At 38.6% G+C, this 20,926-nt stretch overlaps 1 protein-coding gene and 1 long non-coding RNA gene across 2 annotated transcripts in view; both read left to right on the top strand.

Annotated features, from left to right (window-relative positions):
• LOC105553904 overlaps positions 1-18,613 on the top strand; it is a 21,256-nt gene extending 2,643 nt beyond the window's left edge. Inside the window, exons 2-3 of the long non-coding RNA XR_001008235.1 lie at positions 15,493-15,560; positions 17,026-18,613. This is a non-coding gene — a long non-coding RNA (uncharacterized LOC105553904). The remainder of the gene's footprint in view (positions 1-15,492; positions 15,561-17,025) is intronic.
• The window catches only part of KCNB2 (potassium channel, voltage gated Shab related subfamily B, member 2), a 393,327-nt gene that overhangs the window by 179,493 nt on the left and 192,908 nt on the right, over positions 1-20,926 (top strand). The window lies entirely within an intron of this gene.

The raw sequence follows: 20,926 nt of genomic DNA, 5'->3' as shown, positions 1-20,926 counted from the left end.
AAAAAAGGAAGAGTTTGTGTCCTTTGTAGGGACATGGATGCAGCTGGAAACCATCATTCTCAGCAAACTATCACAAGAACAGAAAACCAAACACTGCATGTTCTCATTCATAGGTGGGAAGTGAACAATGAGATCACTTGGACACAGGAAGGGGAACATCACACAATGGGGCCTATTGTCGGGAGCGGGGAAAGGGGAGGGATAGCATTAGGAGATATACCTAATGTAAATGACGAGTTAATGGGTGGAGCACACCAACGTGGCACATGTATACATATGTAACAAACCTGCACGTTGTGCACATGTACCCTAGAACTTAAAGTATAATAATAATAAAAAAGTAAAAATAAAATAAAATACGAGACAACTAGACCCAAGAATTTTGACTTTTGCTTTGATGTGTGAGACAAAGTGTAGGTAATTGGCATACTCACCTCAACCAGGATGGACTTTCAACATGCAATGAGTCTTCCATTCTTGACCAAACAGGAGGCAGCCTAACATAATGGCTGAAAGCATGGGTTCTGCAATCAGATCTGGGTTCAGAGTTTACTCTACCACTAATTAAATATATGCCCTTGAATATGTGATTTATCTGAGTCATCATTTCCTCATCTGTAAAGCAGGGATTATAATGACTGTGATATCGCACTGTCAGTAGACTCGATGAAGTCGTACCTGAAAAGCATTCAGAATGGTACCCGGCACCCTGTAGACATGTACTACATGTTGGCACTCTAGAACTATCCCTTTCCAGGAAGGTAGTCGCTAGGACAGCAAGGAGGAGGAGTGTTCTGAGCTGATCACCCCAAGCTGCAGTTTCTGATGTAGCCCCTCATTTTCGATGTAGCCCCACGTTTGGTGTGGATGACTTGAAGGCACCTGCTATGAGCGCTGAATTCTTGGAGGTGGGAAGGGAGACAGGGTGGTTGGAGGGGGAAGCCTGACATTGAAGTGAACTAAATCTGTGCAAGTGGCTATTTTTGTCAGCCCAGCCACAGTGGGTGTGTGATCGGGCGTCTACTTTTGATCCAGCTCTTTTTATAGATGCTGCTTTTTCTTAAAGGCGACTCTCCTTGATCCTCTCCCAGACTGCTGAGCTGATTTGGAAGATTGCTTATGGAGTATTTATCATCTGCAATCTGGAATACAAAACATTTAGATTAGTAATTAGATACTCCTTTAAGATGTAAAAGCAGTCTCATTATCAACTGTAGCATAGATTCAGTGTAAGGGTATTTTATCCGTAAAGACTACAAACACAGCATTACCATTTCAAAAGTGCTTCAGATTGTCAGCCTAGGCTCAACCTATACAGGCAGCTTTGGTGAAAATAAGAGCCAACATCAGTACATCCCAGCAGCCTATCGTCTTTATTCTTATAATGAAACTTTGATTTCAACCATTTCAAAACATGTCCCCATTATTATCACTGAGACTGGTTCAATTAGAATCCCCTAGCTCTTTCCAAAGAGCATGTATATGAAGTTACAAACTGTCGGATATAAAGGGAGGACATCTGTGTCATTTGGTGCTTTTAAATATTTTTTTAAAGAATTGTCTGAAATCTTTCCTACCTGTATTAACACACTGAAAAAGGTATTTTTAAGAAGCTGGATGCTACTATGAGCCTGAACTACAGGATCCATAATACGATGCCAGATGTGTCTCTGGTAACCATGGGTGAGTATTCCCTGGGAGAAGAAAGCTGAATGAGGCTCGCTGCCATGCCTCCGAATGTCTTCAATATCAAGTAGACTGAACACTACTTCTTGAAAGAGGAAATCAGTGGCAGTCAGTGAAGGCATGCTCTAGGGGATTACCTGGCTGCATGGTGCATGGAGCACCTCATAATAACAGGGAAGATTTTCGACAGCTTCAGACAAAGGTCAGCCATTTTAGAAAACTCTGAACTCTTTTCTCCCTTGTTCTTCCCCACCAGGGCCAGGCAGGTGGTCCATGCAGGCTGTGCCAAAGAATTAGGCAGCTTGTACTGTACAAAGTGCATTTTCATTACTATGAAGAAAACAGGCTGTGGGGGGGAATTTGATAGGTGGCTTCCACTCAAAGGACAAGATGCATTTATCTGAAGGCAATTCAGTGGTCTATAATGGACAGCAGGGCCCCTTTGTCTCCTTGTCACAATCTTCCTGTGAGCATCACCATGATTCATAGTCAAATTATAGTCACTTTATACCACCCCAGCTATTTAAATCACAGACTCCCCAATCCACCATCTTCACAATTCTAAATGGCATCCAGGGGTGAAGCTCCGTTTTTTAACACAATTTGTACAAATAAGAATTGGTCATCAGGATGACTTTTTTGATTATTTCTTGTGCTTTGCTATAGATAAGTATTGAGGCTTTTAAAAGTACTTTGATTAGAATCACATCATTTCCCAGAAAGACATATTATTTTGCTCATAAAAGTCATTATGTATCTCACCAAAAAAATGGCAATAATTTCCCATTTCCCACAAGAAATCTGTACATCAATCTTGATACTCAGCTCGGGTAAAGGTCTCCCATGCAAAAACAGCTGAGGTGATAACGTAACAAGATATTGTTTAGATCAGTGATTCTCAAACTTTATTGCGTAGTAGTGTCATCTAGTACAATCGGCAAAAATTCAGACACTGAAGCTCATTCCTACTTTATCAAGGCTGGCCTTTCTATTCTGTATGTTATCTCCTACCTTGCAGCCAACTCTTTCAGCACCCCCGCTTCAGTCTCTAACAAGATACCAGGATAATGCATTCTAAATTAACTTAAAGTTTATAACTGAAATTTGAAATAAAAGTAAATACAATGGTAAAAACTGAGCCAAGTTAACATAATATGTGATTAGTTATTTTGGAATGATGTCAGAGATTTCTTTGGGAGAACTCTACTGCCAGGGACCTCAACTGCTGAGAAATTTAATATTATTCCTGCTATAGTAAATGTGCTGGTGATTGCTTGGAAGATATGCTCCTTGAAAGAAAATACATATATAAATATTTTTCTATCCTTGTATTTACATTTATATATGTTACATATTAACCTAAATAATTCATAATTGTGCTTTACAGTTGTGTAGCATTGAAATGAAGTTGGTATTTTTTGTTTGTTTGTTTGTTTGTTTTTGGGGTTTTTTTTTTTTTGCTTTTTTTGTTATAGTTGTTTTTATTTGTGTTATTAGGCATACAAGAAACCAAGGTGACTGAAAATTTACAGTTAGTAAAAAATACTCTTTCTCAGGATATTTAAGCATAAAATAAGCTTTGTGAAAGAGTCTAATGATAGTTCTAACTGATTTTTTAACATAAGTTTGGATTATAGTTTAGTTTGCAAATAATTTCTGAACCAAATAAACAGCAATGTACTTGCCTTCCAACTAAGGACTATTAGTTGTGATTGATCATATCTAGATTTTGCCAACTATATTAAGCAATAAATGCTCCTTATAGGCAAAATTCATAGCCTGTCCTGATTAAAATCTTGGCTTCAATTCAGAGTTACTATGGGACGAGGTTACACCTTCACAGCTTGTAAACATGCCTACTTAGCAGTGTTCATTAATGCAATTTAGTTGAAGATAAATATTCTCAATAGTAGTATTTAAAGAGAATGTAGATCCTTCTGTGATGTTTTCTAGTACATAGCCAGATTCAATGTTTAGTTTCAACTATTATAATTGCAAACTTCATGACAGCATGGAAGATATCATGATTGAGGTATTGAGTCGCAAACTGAGTCGTCTGTGGTAAGATGGGAAGATCACTAAATTTATTAGTACTAACTAGTAGTTGGACGTGGCAATGGGGTGGACTGGGGCAACAGTTGAGGAAGACCGTCCTGCTGTAGGTTCAAGAACAGACAATAGTCTGCGTTCCTTCTCCTCAGAAGAATACACAAAACTCAGTTCTTCATGGTTACAGAGCTTTTAACTCCTAATATTTGCTTTTCAGATTCCCTAGTTTTGATGGCATTTCTACTGTAATTTAGAAACACCTCTATCAGGTACCACTAAAAAAATATCCGAATGAGATGCAGGATTTTCCTCATTTTAAAAATGGTGGCCCTAGACCCACTGCAGCCTTGCTCCATGCATGTATAATCAAGAATTTCCAGACTATTTATATCCAAAAATACCCTTTTACATAAATTGACATACTCTAAACCAATATAGTTTTCAGAGATTCTTTAAAAGAATTCTCAACTTGAGGGGCTCTCTGAGAGATGGGGTTTGGGTAGCTAATGCTCTGTTATGTGTAAGAATTGTGTATTTTCTCCAGGAAGATGATCCATAATGTCCACCAACTTCTCAGAGGCTCCATGACACCTCAAGAAAGGTTAAGAGCCCTCATTTTAGAGGAAATGGCTACATACAATTTCTGAACTACAAACATGTCTCTTTCTGCCTTTATTAGAAGTTTGTGCTGACCTTTAACTCACCCTGAACTCTGACTGTAGGCAGGAAGCCCCTCTGGGAATTGATCACCAAATCATAACTTGAGTGCTCATTCTATCAAAAGTGACTTCTAGGATTGTTTCCTGATGCTTAAAGGACTGTTGTCTAAGTTGTCTTCCAAGATAGCAACTGCCAGCCCCAAGTTTGTTTCCCCCTTCTCAGCTCTCTCCAGTGTTTGCTTCTACCCTTCAGGGCCAGCCGTGGCTATGTGTCACTGGATACGCCAATGAATTAATGTGGGGAGCCACATAAAGCCCTCTATGCCCTCTGCCAATCCCTGGGAGAAAAGCAAGTCATCTCTACTCCACTCCTTGCTGTCCTGCTCTAACTGCTCCCAGTTGGCACGCGGTGATTAAGATTAATTGGTTGCTGCGACTTGGTTGTTCTGGCAAAATGCGGCTCAGTACCAGGGCACAGGGGGTCAAGTTTGAGCATCCCTGGCAAGATAATAACACACTGAACCAAGAATTAAGTTAAAAAGAGTTTTATCATATTAAGTAACATCTATCTTCTAGCCAGAGTTTTTCTTCAATAGGGGCATCTGGGAACACTTTTGACATAGGATGTAGTTTTCATTTTGACATCAAATTTAATAGGTTTTTTAAAAAGTTATTTACATATTCCAACTATACTATTTATTAGGATTGAAAGATTCTTTTCTTTCTCTTTGAATTTACCTTTCAAGTAACAAGTGACAGGTCCTGGCTTTAGGATATATTGTGGGTTTCAGTGTATCTGTTTATCTCACCTATATCCTATATGGTTTCATAGATATCACCCCATAATCACTCTGACCTACTATGTTCTCACTCAAAGTTTCTTCTTTTATAGTCAAATCTTTCAGCCCTCTGGAAGAAAATCTGCCTACCGTATGTCTCCTCTCAACTCCCAACCCCCAGAACTGGGATTCATTTAATAAATATTTATTGAACACCTATTATGTGCTGGGGTTTCACATTAGGCACTGGGGACAAAAATATAAATGAGGTACAGATCCTTCCTCACTTTTTAAAAACTGTGGTAATAGGGGAATTAGACATTTCGATACTTTGTGAAATTGCTGGTATAGGGTTAAAGACATAGATACAATAGAAACAAATTGGAGGACACAAAACTTTTTAGGGATTAGAGAAAACTTCTTAGAGGAGGAAACTTTTAAAGGGACAAGTAGGAATTAAGCAAAAGTGAGTGGAAGTCCTTTTCAAGCAGAAGGAATGGTCTGGAGGTGCAAAAACAGATGATAAATCTGGAAAATTACATATGGTTTGGTAGGGCTAGGGCTTTGAGTTTATAGAAGAATGTGCTAGAAGATGAGGCTGGAAAAATAAATAGAGGCCAAGAAAAAGGATTCGCTAAAACATGGCAAAGGATTTGGACTTTGTCCTGTAGATAAAAGGGAGCTTCGGAAGAAATAGAAAGGGTACTCAATCATCAGTTCTATCAGTACCGTATTGTTCACCCCTTTATTTTTTGTTCTGATAGTTTGATGGGAATTCTGACTTTCCAACTAAATAGAAAAGAGAAACCACATCAAACTGTGCCATGTACAATACTGTACACAAAACAGTCATTTAGTGAATATTTGCTGATTGATTTATTGGAACAGTACAACTGCTTCTAGATAGCTATACTTTGGGCCTACTATAGTCACGTAATGAATAACATTTTGTAAATACTCATCTGAGAGTTTCAGAGTCTGTTAAGAAAAAAAATACTTGCTTGTGAACTTATGTGTTGTATATTCTTCTTTCTAAATTTGGTTGATATTGATATTCTTTGAGCCTGGCTAATACTCAATGGTAGTTAAATTCAGATCAAGTTCAATTATTTGTATGATATTTGAAATTGTGTCATATCAAACGGGTACTGTTTTAATTGACATATTGACACTGACCCAGAAGAGAAAATGAGGTAGCCATTCCTGAAACGGATTCAGAACAAGATTTATGGCTAGGGAATATAACCAGGGACCCATGTGAACTAGGGCTCTTGGAATGCCTCAAATCAAGATTCACCTGTCAACGTAACTGGCTAAGGCTTCAAGTTCTTCAATAAGAAATTTGAGGCCTCTGTCCCCTACTAGAAAGTGTATATGGCAGAGGAAGATACCCTATTAAACCATAGTAGTCATTCATATCTCATATGAATAGGCTTATAAAACCCTTCCCAAAGAGCAAGTTCTCATGGGGAAAAGATGAGAGGCCCATGAACAAATGACTGCCAAAAGGAAGGGGCAGAGCATTTCTCAGATGGAGAAATACAATATTGACTTTCACAATGTACTTCCAGGCCTGAACTCTCCTTTGAATGCTTCAGTCTGAATTACAGCCAAAGAAAATCCCTCAGCCTATCTTTAAATCCTAAATACTGACTTTTCTTCTCACAACATCTTATATTTGTCAATTCTTCCAACTATCATCAAGCATTTTGAAATTTATGTGACTTAACTATTTGTTAATATTGAGAGGTAGAGATTTGCAGCAAGAGAAAAATGAATTATAAATTGTTCCATGGGTTACTGTATCCTGCATATTGTAACTTTGGCTATTTTAATTGATGTCTTAGATCCCTCACTGTTTGTAATCTGTATTATCTGTATTTCTCTATTCTCAAGACATGCTCACTTTTCAGATCCATTTTCAAACTGTGAACTGAAATACCGAAATACTGTTTATTACTAAAATGGAAAGAATTTTCTCTTTCTATTATGTTTTAATTTCATGTGTTTCCTATATCTCCCTTTTTTATTGTAATCTGACATTTCATAGAAGCTGATTCTGATGACATTGAGTTGAAAGGAATCAGATTTGGAGACCTGCTCCAAAGACTAGATTTGGAGCCTGCCTTCCAGCCTTGTATTCTGCCACTTCCCCATGAACAACACCTGGCTTGTGAACTACCTGCAGTTTCTAGAATGTTCCATGTACCTTTGTATTAGGAGCCTCACTTTTGAAAACCTCCTTCTGCCCCCTGTTACCTGCTAAGTTCTTACTCAACCTTTGATACTCAGTTCAAAATCAACTATTTCTTTACTCCCCCAGGTAGAATTAGTGATGCTCTTATCCGTGCATATAATTCTTTTATTATTATTATTATTATTATTTCAATAGATTTGAGGGAACAGGTAATGTTCGGTTGCATGGATAAGTTCTTTAGGTGTGATTTCTAAGATTTTGGTGCACTCATCACCCGAGCAATGTACACTGCACCCAGTGTGTAGTCTTTTATCTCTCTTTTTCCCCCTCGCTCTTCTCCCATGTCTCAAAGTCCATTGTATCATTTTTATCCCTTTGCATCCTCATATCTTAGCTTCCACTTGTAAGTGAGAACATATGATGTTTGGTTTTCCATTCCTGACTTACTTCAATTAGAATAATGGTCTCCAATTCCATCCAGGTTGCTGCAAATGCCATTATTTTGTTCTTTTTTATGGCTGAGTAGTATTACACCACAATGCCATACCACCTTACTCCTGAAAAAATGGCCATAATCTAAAAATCAAAAAATAATAGATGTTGGTATGGATGTGGTGAAAAGGGAACACTTTCTACACTGCTCGTGGGAATGCAAACTAGTACAACCACTATGGAAAATGGTATGGAGATTCCTTAAAGAACTGAAAGTAGAACTACCATTTGATCCAGCAATCCCACCATTGGGTATCTACCTAGAGGAAAAGAAGTCATTATATGAAAAAGACACTTGCACATGCATGTTTATAGCAGAACAATTTGCAATTGCAAAAATATGGAACCAGCCTAAATGCCCATCAACCAACATGTGCTTAGATTTCAAATTGCTACCCTGTTTTTACATTTTATTGTTGTTATGGTTTCAGTTAAGGCTTCTTTAGATTTTGCCATAGTTTAAAACTGTGTTTGTTCACCATTGATCTTCAAATCCCATTCTTTCCTTCTGAGTACAAGTTTCCCTTTCTTGAAGTACATTATTTAGTAATTCAGCACAGGTCTGTAAAAATTCGTGTAGTCTTTTTCTGAACATGTTTATAATATTGCTTTCTCACTTGAAAAACAGTTTAACTAGGTAGGGGTTGTCTTTGCTTAGGATTCCTAACACCATAAGGGTGGTATAAATTAAGACTTTACACCCATGGCTGGTGCAGCCTTGGGATTTCTATTTATCACTGGAGACACCTCCCACTTCACCACATTTCAGAGCCACAGACAGAATACGCTGGCCTGCTGCCTCTCTGGCTGGCTGATCCCTCATACCAGCGATGGGCATCCAGGTGGCCTCTAACTTCCCACACCACAAATAACGTGGTGATCAACATCCTCATCCCCTTAGGTACTTGTATTGGAAGAACGTTTCCTGTCCTCCTGTGCGTGGAAGGGGCATTTTCTGCAGGGATCTGGCTTTCCGCAGCATTCTTCATCCCAGCTTCCACTCACATCTCACATCTCCCATCCTTGGCAGAGAGGGCCACAGCCAATGCACAGGATCCTGCAGTCAGCCTATGACTTTACTCATGACGTCTGACGATAAATTCTTCTTTCAGACTTGGCTCTGTATTTTTAAAAAATTATAGCTACACTTTAACAGCATTTATAAATGTTGCCATTGGGGTTGGGGTGGAATCTATACCAGCTCTGACCATATGTTCCCAGGACTAGAAACATGGTATGGGCTATATCTCACTCAGTCATGAGCACCTTTCAGGCAGATGATGACGCTTAGTCATATTTTATTTTTAATGAAGTGTAGTCTACGTCCATAAATAAAAGAAAGAGGACATGGGCTCCAGGTGAGACCATGGATATGTCACTTATTGGTATTAGAATGATGGCCTCAGCCTGTTCATATATAAAATGAGGAGCTTGAATTGCAGCTAAACATTCTGAAAGATCTTTTCTAGCTGTAGTATATTATGACTTTAAGGAACATTAAGACAATTCCTTATGAAATATTAGACACTGAAGTTGCCTGTCCATAACTGAGTTATAAATGTGGCAATATTCTAGGCAGTTAAGACCCAGAGAGAAAACATGTGACTACTTGTGTGCATCGTCTCTAACTGTGACCTGTACCTTCCCTAGTATACGTTGAGTGTGTTGCAAAAGGCTGCATGTGTTTATCTAGAGAATAAATATTCAGCTGGAATGCCAATTTCCCTTTAAAAGCACATTCTTTATTTCAAAAGACTGTATTGGATGGCAGTTTAAAAGGGATCGCAGCTGGTTAAATTTAGGGTGTTGAACAAATTCCAATCCAAGAATAATCCTTGGCGCCAAGCCCATGGCATTTTTATTTGATTCTAAATTGGATAAATTGTAACTCATTTAAATTATTTGCTTTCTGTATTTTTTCTTCTGAGACAGGCAACCAACCAATGGTATTTTTTCTGTCTTTAACACGGCAGTGAAATTATGACATATTGTATATATACTATCACATTTCCTGTAAGTTTCACATATTATTATACAGATTTGACTATACTTTAAAATATGCCAATCACATCAGATAAAATCCTACTAAAACTTTGCCCTTAGAAAAATATGAGAAAATAATTGCTCCATAAGTCTTTTTCCTGTAGTTAAGACGGCCTTATATTTCATAATGTAGTTTTAGTGAATTCGGGAGCCCTAAATCTTATTTTCCTATATATTTTTGTCCAACTTCTTTATCAGATTTTGTACTCTTCTTTTTTGGGCGGGATGGGGAGCTTTATGCTTCCAGAGAGACAATATTAACTCTTAAAAATAATATAAAAAAAGAAACAGGCCTTTCATCTATTTTGTTGAGACTGTTGAAAGTGATTTAGGGATACTATTTGAAATCTAGGAGAGGATAGATCCATAAATCCCGGAATAAGAGAAGACCAAGTGCAGGACTTTGAACGAGACCTAGTGGAGAGCAGAAGGAGCCACAGAAATGACTGCAGTTCGCTCTTTTGTATGTGTGTGAGACTCAGTTTCCACAGTTCCTTAAGAGAAGAAACGAGTATTGTGCATTTCCTAAAAGCCTCATACCACCCACCACAGTGTGCAGCACTTGGTGAATGCTATTCCACCATTCATTCAGTAATAACTGCCAGTTACTATTCCATGAGCCAAAGACACAGTGTAAACAAGGTAGCTGTAAAGCCCATGTCATCACAGTGCTTATGTTAGGGTTATGTGTGTGGGAGAGGTGGAGACAGAAATATATTTGTAACAAAATATAGGAATAATATAATACCTGTAGCAGTAAGCCCTTTAAAGAAAATAAGCCAAGAAATGGGCTAGGAAGTAGCTCCACGATGGGGCCTAGATAGAGGAAAGGTGGGGAGCCTTTCCACTCCCTCTGGATACCTCTGGAAGGAAGTAATATTGGAGCTAAGCTGGCCATGCTGAGAAGGAGCTGCCATGTGAATTGCTTAGGGCTGAGTATCCCAGAGAGAAAACACAAGTGCCAAGGACCTGAAGCAAGAACAAACTGAGAATAGCTGAGCAGTAGTAAAAAGGCTGATGTGGCTGGAGCCTAATGCACAATGACAGGAAAAAGCCATAGAGGTAAGCCAGATCCTGAGGGCCCATGGCCAGGAAAGTTGTTTGAAATGTATTCTCTTTGCAATGGGCTTATCGGCTGCCCCACTGGATCCTGTGTGTCTTGTCCTTCCACTGCTGTGGTCACTGCCAGCTTCGCTGAGCTGCATGGTCCTGCTTGACAGGGTCCAAAGAGACTTAGGACATAGGGAGAAATAACCCAGCACACTGCTACTGCAGCTCTCTCTTTCACCTCCTGAATTACATATGCATGTTGGGATCCCTCTACCTACCTGATCCAGAGAGAACTGGTGCCAACTACCCACCCCACCTTGGGAAAGAAACCTAGCCAGTAGAAAAGCTGCACTAATACAATAAATCTGCAATAAGGAGGTTTTCATCCTAAAAATATGTACAGTGTTAGGAGAGAAGAAATGTAAGAGAAAATGAACATGCATATTTTCAGGGCATGCGTCCTCTTAGTTACCCAGGGGTTAAGGGCACAGTCTTCCATAAGACAGTTCTCATTTCAGACACCATCCACAAATTCAGAGTCCCAGAGCCATGCTCACTCCTGACCAACTGGCCACAAATTCAGGCATTCCTACTACTCTTGTAAGTTTGATAATTTACTAGAAAGAACTCATTGGAAGCACTGTGTTTGTGATTATAGTTTTATTGAAAAAATACAAATTAGAACATATATGCACAGGGCAAAATCTAGGGTGATTTCAACCATGAAACTTTCATCAGTCTTAGGGATGCATTCCCCTCTCAGCACATTGATATGTGACAGTATGCAGAGATTTGCCAACCATGGACATTCAACCTGGGCTTCAGTGTCCAGAGTTTTTATTGGGGATTTATTAACTAGGCAAGACTGATTGGATAAGAGATCAGAAGGTTGATCTCCATCTCCAGCCCCTGCTGCCCTCCCCAGAGGTGGAGTTGGCATCACCTGACTTGGAGCTCCCACCCTTTAATCACATGATTGGTCTTTCTGGCATAGCCAGCCCCATCCTGAGTCACTTCATTTGCATAAACTATCAGGCACTGGCCCAGGGGCCCAACATGAATAACAAAGACACTCTTATCACTCTGAAAATTTCAAGAGTTTAGAGGCTAACTCTCAAGAGCCAAAGACAAAAGCCAGTCAAATTTTTGCTTGCATACTAAAACTCTCAAATCAGATTTGTAATCAATTATCTATTCTGTGTACTAGTCCTGAGTACAATTTAGGTTGCTTGAGTATTGCAGAAGCAGTACTTGTTGCTTGAATTTCATGGCAGGCTAGAGCTGTGGGATTTAAGGCATCATTATAAAGTAGTACAGATTTGTGTTATTCATCATAGGCATTAAGCACCCCTTTCCCAAGCAGCATTTCTGGGTGCTTCTTCCCTAGCTGACAAGCATCATGATTCTACTACCTCTCTCCTCTACCAAGTGCATGCGGGATATTTGCCTATGCCTGGCAAATGTTACATTGAGCAGATGACATAAATATTATGAAAAGTGGTGAGAGAAAGGCAACCCAACCCTAGCTTGTCCTTTTATTCAATTGAGAGTGGTCATAAATAGAACCTCAATGTCCTTAACAATTAGAACCAGAGGCTGCTGACAACTCTTTAAAATTGTCTTTGTCTACTAAAGAAAAGACACCAACAAACAAGCATAAAACAAACCTGGGTGACTCAATGGGGAGATCATGCGGATAATTTCATATCTGACTGCCTAATAGTCTGGGAGACGTGTGGCCTCATCTACTGGTTTTCCAGATGACCTTGAGCGATGCACAGAAACTCTGCCTTCTCTGCTTCCCGACATGTGTGACAGCTGTAAGGTACAGCCTCAAAATGATTGCACTGCTCTTTGAACAGGTGTAATATATCTTTCTGTGATTGCTGGGCCTGCACTGACCTGAAGAACTCTGTGGGAGATGATGGCCACATGACGGCTAATTTCAGATGGAGAGCCACAAAATTGAATCACCCAAATGTTTCCAAGCAGTGCATAGACCAACCATCCAGAAAACTAGATTTTCTTCAAACTAAATTTTATTGTCCTGGCGCCTCAGTTTAATACCCCTTCTCACTATTCCAGTTCATTCCAAGTGAAGGTTTTTCTGATCAGAATTCCTGAGGAAATCTAATGTCATCTTAATGGGTTTAGTGGGGTGTTTTAAAAGGGTACCTGGGATTTGTTTATTGAGATGTAGAAAGACACACCGAAGCGGAAATGATTGTCATGTAAGAGGTTTTTTTATACTCACAGATCCCTAGAAATAGGAGACATGACACACATTCCACCACCACAAAGGGAATGTGTCAGGAAGCAGAGGGAGAGGAAAGAAAAAGGAGCAGGATCAAGCCATTGTTATGGTTTCTGCCAAAGGAACGGGCAAGGCAGGGCAAACAGGTTTAGTACTGGCTAGTTTGAATAATTTCAGCAGGCTCTGGGACAGAGGAGCTGTCCCTAGTTGCATGGTGCCTGGCCCTGTGGTGATTAGGGCAGATGGATAGTGACTGGCCCAGATCATAAGAGCTTGAGCTCCATAGAGGAGGTAGTTGGGGGTATGGGCTCTGACTGGTTGGTTTGTACATGAAAGGCAAACTCCAAGACAAGTTGTGTACTGTCTCTGGCAGGGGCAGTCCCTCAAGGGTCAGTCCTTCCAGGTCAGCAAGGTCTCAAATCTCAAAGTGTTACTGGAAAGGGATCCCGATCCAGACCCCCAAGGGAGGGTTCTTGGATCTCTCACAAGAAAGAATTTGAGGCGAGTCCATAGAGTAAAGTGAAAGCAAGTTTATTAGAGAAGTAAAGAAACAAAGAACCCTAATTTATTTCCTGAATTAGAGATTCTGTAGGTTCTGTATCAACAAAACCCTTTGACTTTGCAAATCCAAAATCTGAAACTACAGTAAGAAAATATATTTCTGAAAGAATACTATAATTATTTCTAAAAGCAAAGGTAATGAACAAGATAATTGTCAACTTACCATAATATTGTCATGCTTAGTACAAAGTTCAAACCTAGATGATACACTTTTTATTTTAGAGAGCAATTGAAATTATATGTTGACACCTTTTTTTCCACTCAGTCAAATATAAAGCAACTGCAGTTTTTCTTCTGTTTAGGAACAATCTGGTGCTTCTGTCTTCAAAACTGCTATTTACATATCAACAGCTTTGTTCAGCTCCCCTGCTCTTTGGTCAAGTGTGAAATTGGAATGAAAACAGGGTGGTACCCACAGATAGTAAGATAATAAAAAAAGCAAAGAAGGAGTAAATAAGATGATTAGAAGAAAGAAACAATATAATTTAAAAGTGGACATGGATTATCTTAATTTAACATGAATTTAATTTTTATTGTCATAACTTCTTTGAACATCCTGCATGTTAATTTCCTCATTGGTTCAAGTCTCATTGAGTTGAAAAACGTAAAGTATTTTTTTTTCTTATGAAGACACTTACTGAAGTAAATGTAGCCTCTAAGAGGACTTTATGTCATTCAGCCTTGTTCTATCAGATAAGTTTCAACAGACCTCCCAACCTTTCCCTGTTCTGGATGATTGCACACCAAATCCATTAGAGGAGTAAACTGTCATTGATTCATTTTATAATATTGAATTTTGTCATGATAAATCTCATGCTATTTTTATTTCAAAGATCTGTAAGCATTCAGTGCTTTGAGGGGAAGGGTCTTAGAGAAGAAAGATCAGGTTAAGTAAATAAATTTTTCCAATCCTACTGAATTTACAGAGTACTCAACTCACTTTGGGTTTTTTTGTTTTGTTTTGTTTTGTTTTGTTTTTAGAAATTAGAAGCTAAAGACATATAACATGGAATTTTATTATAAGGGTTTATTCTTTTTAAAAATCTCTGATTTTTTAAATTTTATGTTTATAATTTAATGTTTCTTATTTGTTTTTATCAAGTGACAAGAATATTATATACTTATTGTGTACATGATGTTTTGAAATATGTATACATTATGAAATGGCTCAATGAAGCTAATTAACATATGTATTACCTAACATACTTACCATTTTTTTTGCAGTGAGAACACTTAAAAATCTCTTCTCTTAGCAATTTTTGAAACACGATACATTGTTGTTAACCAGTCACCATATTATTCAGTAGATGTTTTCAACTTATTCCTCCAGTATAACTGAAATTTTGTACCCTTTGACCAACACCTCCCAACACCCTTCCCCATAATGTTTTTTTCTGTTGTACATAATGTGTATAGTACTCCAGAACCTAAAATCATTCAACGTTTTTTCTAGTCCACTCATAGATTCTATTCTGACCAATCATTTTCGTTTTCATTTTATTTACTTATTTATTTATTTTTTAAGACCCGGTCTCACTCTGTTGCCCAGGCCAGAGTGAGTGTCATGATCACAGCTCACTGCAGCCTCCAACTCCTGGGCTCAGTTGGTCTTCACGCCTTACCCTCCCAAGTAGCTGGGACTATAGCCACATGCCACCATGTTCCGCTAACTTTTTTTTCCTTTTAGAAGAGACGAGGTCTCAGTCTCACTATGTTTTCCAGGCTGGTCTCAAGCTCCTGAGCTCAAGCGGTCCTCCCACCTCAGCAAGACATTCCAAGAGTGACCCACTGTGAGTGGCCTGACCAGTCATTTTCTCTAAGAGTTTGAAAAAAATGATTTTTAGCTGGTGAATATGTTTTATGATCAGGAATGATCATTGTATTTTTATGGACTCTATAGATAATGTCCTTTGCCTCATCTCAGCAAAGGAAGCAGAAACTATTTTTAAACATAAATATTCACTGGCCATCAGAGAAATGCAAATCAAAACCACAATAAGATACCATCTCACACCAGTTAGAATGGCAATCATTAAAAAGTCAGGAAACAACAGGTGCTGGAGAGGATGTGGAGAAATAGGAACACTTTTACACTGTTGGTGGGACTGTAAACTAGTTCAACCATTGTGGAAGATAGTGTGGTGATTCCTCAAGGATCTAGAACTAGAAATACCATTTGACTCAGCCATCCCATTACTGGGAATATACCCAAAGGATTATAAATCATGCTGCTATAAAGACATATGCACACGTATGTTTATTGTGGCACTATTCACAATAGCAAAGACTTGGAACCAACCCAAATGTCCATCAATGATAGGCTGAATTAAGAAAATGTGGCACATATACTCCATGGAATACTATGCAGCCATAAAAAAGGAAGAGTTCATGTCCTTTGTAGGGACATGGATGAAGCTGGAAGCCATCATTCTCAGCAAACTATCGCAAGGACAAAAAACCAAACACCACATGTTCTCACTCATAGGTGGGAATTGAACTATGAGAACACTTGGACACAGGAAGGGGAACATCACACACCGAGGCCTGTCATGGGCTGGGGGTAGCAGGGAGGAATAGCATTAGGAGATATATCTAATGTAAATGACGAGTTAATGGGTGCAGCACACCAACATGGCACATGTATAATATGTAACAAACCTGCACGTTGTGCACATGTACACTAGAACTTAAAGTATAATTAAAAAATAAATAAATAAAATAAAATAAACATAAATATAAATATTTATAAGCCAACCTATTTATTATTGCCTATAATTGTTCAGAAAAGAGAGGTAACGTTTTACACCCAAAAAACCATGATATTGCTTTAAAAGATTTTTTTACTATGTAATATTTGGCATATACAAAAAAGTAATATATATATATCCATGTTTAAAACATAATAATAAATTAAATACCTATGAACCAACCACACAAATGAAGGTGTAGAATATTAGTAATATCTATGTGCCCCTTCCCTGCCTCCCCACACTCACAGAGGTCCACTAGAGTGAATTTTGTGTTTATCAAAGGTTTTACCATCTATATTTACAGCCTTCAACTACATACTCCTTAGCTGTGCTTCTTGTTGAGCATTATAAAAAGTGACATCATACATAGTGTCATAGTAACTCTACATAGTCACAACTGTATATAACCTTCTGTGACCTGCTTTCCCCCGCAATATTATGTGTCAAATATTCAACTGTTTCGTTACACGTCACTGAACTTCATTCATTTTTTCCTATGGTATAGCATTATCTTATATGGATGTCACAATTTACCTGTTCTCCCAGCAGTGGACATTTGTGTTGCTTCCAGTCACTTATCTCAAGCTGTTATCTCAGTGCTTATAAATGAGTGTTTCTCTTATACCCAGGAATTCCATAACTGGGTTATGAGTTACGCTTATGCTCACCTGCACAATTGAATTTCAAGTTGTTTTCCATAGTGGTTAGACCTCCTTCTCCTTCATCAGCAATGTATTCGATTGGTCCTTTGTATGTCAAACTTAGCAGTCTAAGGAATAATTAATGTTTGCATCACTGAACTCATTGGGAATACTTGTTTCTGTGAGTTATTTATTTTTCAAGGTCTCCGGAGGAACTTCAGGCCTTAGTAAGGTCATTACAGCACATTAACTTTGTCTTCTGGGTTTCTTTACTGGATTTTACTTTAGTTTGCTCACAGATGCCCCTTCCAACCAATGCACCATGTGCTTAAGGTTTTCCTCCATAATTAGTCCCATCAACAGTTTTTGTTTTTTGTTTTCTGAATACATGCGCATTAATGGCTATGTGTACTGTCCTACTCATACAGGGACAATAACCACCTTATCAACAACAATATTGACTAACATTTATAAAAATCAAATTTTATCAGTCACTCACTTATCCTTCTCTCTAGTTTCAGCCAGGAAACAAGTGAAATCAAGATATGATATCACGTTTCTGCTTGTAAAATTGCACTGGAGAAGTGGAAGAGCTTGGTCCGATCCTTATTCAATCTATCTCCAGTTACTCCTGGAGAAACTTAAGTAGGCTGCCCTCCCTATATCAGAGGTCAGGCCCTGACTTGAGACTATCACTTGGTAGCAAGAAGCTAAGGAAGAAAGGATATTCAGCTTCAAGGGATGCAGGTAGAAGGCAGGAGACAGAGACAGACAGACAAGAGATGGAGACTTAGGTTCCCTACATTTCAGTGTAGCAGCCCTACCTCTGGAAGCCATGGCCCACTGCAAGCCAGACTCACCACAATCACATAGCTCATCCCTCTTCCTATGGAGGAAACAGACCACTCTATATACATTATCCTATTTAATTTGTAAAACATTCTTATGCATGGATATTAGTATTTCATTACAATGTTATAGATGAAGACACTAAAAGATTACAAATGTACTGATAATTTCATAGCTAAAAGTGATAGAGCTGAAATTCAAACTCAAGTCTATTGACAACAGAACCCAAAAGTTTAGCCTCTTTCCTATACTGCTTCTTTTTAACAGGAACATTCTGGAAACCCTGCCTTCATTCAGCAAAGTAACTATACTAAGGTAAAGACCTGGCACCAAGGCAAGTCATAAGGAGATGCCTCAGGACTTCTTGGTTCCCCTAAAAATATACATTGTGCAATTGCCTTTGACTTCAGAATTCCAAATTCAGCATTGAAAAGCTAGCTTAGTAATGTTTCCACTTAGACATTTTAGTACTTAATTAAATGAATACCCATGTGAGTCTTATTATGTGCCTGGCACTCTTTGGGTTGCCATCTGAGCCCCTACATATACATGCATGCACATGTACACACATGAACACATATACACATATGCACATACACAAACAAAATGAAAAAAAGACATATTGCCTACCCTCAAGAAGCTTGAAATCTAATGGAGGCCAGGAGGGAAGAAGGAGAAAATATTTCATTCAACAACTTTAAGTGTCTTATTCAGACAGAGAGAGGCCTGTAGTGTACCTGGTAGAAACATAAAGAAGGAGATGGATGCAAGAAATATTCAGGATTCAAAGGATTGGGTAGCCCAGTGCATATGGGTGTGATAGAAATGAATGGTGAAGTCTGGGTAAACTCCCCACTTTCAGGCTTGGATGGCCAGGTGGTATCATTTGCCAGGAAAAAGAACAAATTGCGGAAGAATAGGTTTAGGGGAAACATGATTAGTTAAATAGACAAGTGTGAAAATGGCTGTAAAATAAAGCTACCATGAAAGATGATCATAGAACTCTGCAGCTATTACCATAGAATCTATGATAGTTAATTTCATGGGTCACCTTGACTGGATCAGAGGTACCCAGATGTCTAGTTCAACATTATTTCTGGGTGTGTTGGTGAGGGTGTTTCTGGAGATTAGCACTTACTCCATAAAGTAGATGGTCCTCTTTAATGAGAGTGGACCTATCAAGGGTCTGAATGGAACAAGGAGCAGAGGAAGGAATTTGTCCTTCTTTTCTCCGTCACTGCTGGAGCTGGGACATCTCATCTGATCATCTACTGCACTCAGACTGGGAGTTACACCATTGGCTCCTCTAGTTCTCAGGCCTTCGGGCTCATACTGGAAGTACACCACCAGCTTTCCTAGTCTGCCTTGTTCAAGGAGCTTATAGTCTAGTCCAGCTTGTAGATGGCAGGTCGTGGGATTTCTCAGCCTCCATAATCACATGAGCTGATTCCTCATTTTATATACATATATCAATATAGATATATTTCCCATTGGTCTGCTCTCTGGAGAACTGTCAATAATACAGAAACTAAGGGTTTTTTACCAAGATGGATGATCATTACTCCAATTTCTAATCCTTCCAAGATGCCACACACACTCTACTCAGGTTCCTCCAAGACACTGTGCACTGAACTCTCAGACAGGACACCTAAACTCTCATGTGTTCCTGTTTGCTTCCTTCTAGAATATCATAAAATCAGTGCTGACATTTAGATGACATATTTCCATTTTTTTAGCTTCTGAGACCTCAGTCTGTGAATCAAAATGTTAAGCACTGAAGGAGAGATTCTGTCCTGAATGTGTCAAGCTGACAACGTGAGGAAAGATTCATTCTTCTTAAGACTACTGTATTTTCTTCTTTTACAGGTATCTGAATAGCAAACCTAAATCTTTGAATAGAGTTGAATAGATTTTTGTTGGTAGGAGTGGTGGTAAAAATCCATGTTTTCTTCAAAACATTAATTTTCATTCATTCATTTTTTCTTTTGACTTAAAGTCTTTAGTTCTGCTTACTAATGAGTTTGTGTTGATACCACAATATGATATTAAACATGTGACATAACATCATAATGATCATTTTAGCAACATCAGTTTTATAATAGCATAATTGAACACATTTTTATTTAGGAAGTCTTATGCCTGGCAATCTAGTAGTGAATCAGGCAAGCACAGTGTCTTCCTTGTTCAAGGATCTTATGAGTCTAGTCCAGAAGAGTCATTGAAAAAGTAGTTGCAGTTGGGTTGAGAATTACACACTGGGAAGTACTGAATGCTATAGGAACCTGGAAGAAGAGGATGTAACCAACTGAGAAGCTTGTCAGTTGCAAACAGCTTTTATTTGACCCTCATATCAACTATGTGCAGTAGGTTATCCCATTTTAAGTTTGAGAAAGCAGGCTCCATGAGCTTGATGGACTTGCCTTCATAGTTAATAAGTGTTCTAAAATTACATTAAAAGGCAAAAGAAATGGCAAAAGACTTGACCAGACACTTCTTCAGAATCAAACCTTTTATTACAATCCCCAAACTCTTTCCACTAAACCACTGCAGAATAGCAATCATGATTTAGAAGAAATTAATCCTAGATATGGATAAAAGGGAGGATTAGTCACTAGCCAATCAAAATTTAGCCTTAGAAACTCTTCCTAAGATTTTTCCTCTCTAGTCATCCAACAGAACGTACATTAAGCAAGATGTTCTTGGTGATTTTCTGCTTATTTGCATCTGTGAGAACTGGGATCTGGAGTCCTGCAGCATTGCACCTGTTGGGTGAGGGGAGGAGCCTGCAGTTCAGGTACTGCCCATGTGGAGCCTGAGAACAGAGTCTCCCTGGGAAAGCACAAAGACAGATTGGCTCCTGGCAAGAGCTTGGCCTGGAACTTCCTTAAGTCTCATCAAGCCCACTCTGAACTGGAG

The sequence above is a fragment of the Mandrillus leucophaeus genome, unplaced genomic scaffold (assembly GCF_000951045.1).
Source record: "Mandrillus leucophaeus isolate KB7577 unplaced genomic scaffold, Mleu.le_1.0 Scaffold616, whole genome shotgun sequence".
Classification (NCBI taxonomy): domain Eukaryota; kingdom Metazoa; phylum Chordata; class Mammalia; order Primates; family Cercopithecidae; genus Mandrillus; species Mandrillus leucophaeus.
The sequence above is the reverse complement of the archived record's forward strand: the minus strand, read 5'-3'. Positions and strand labels throughout refer to the sequence as shown.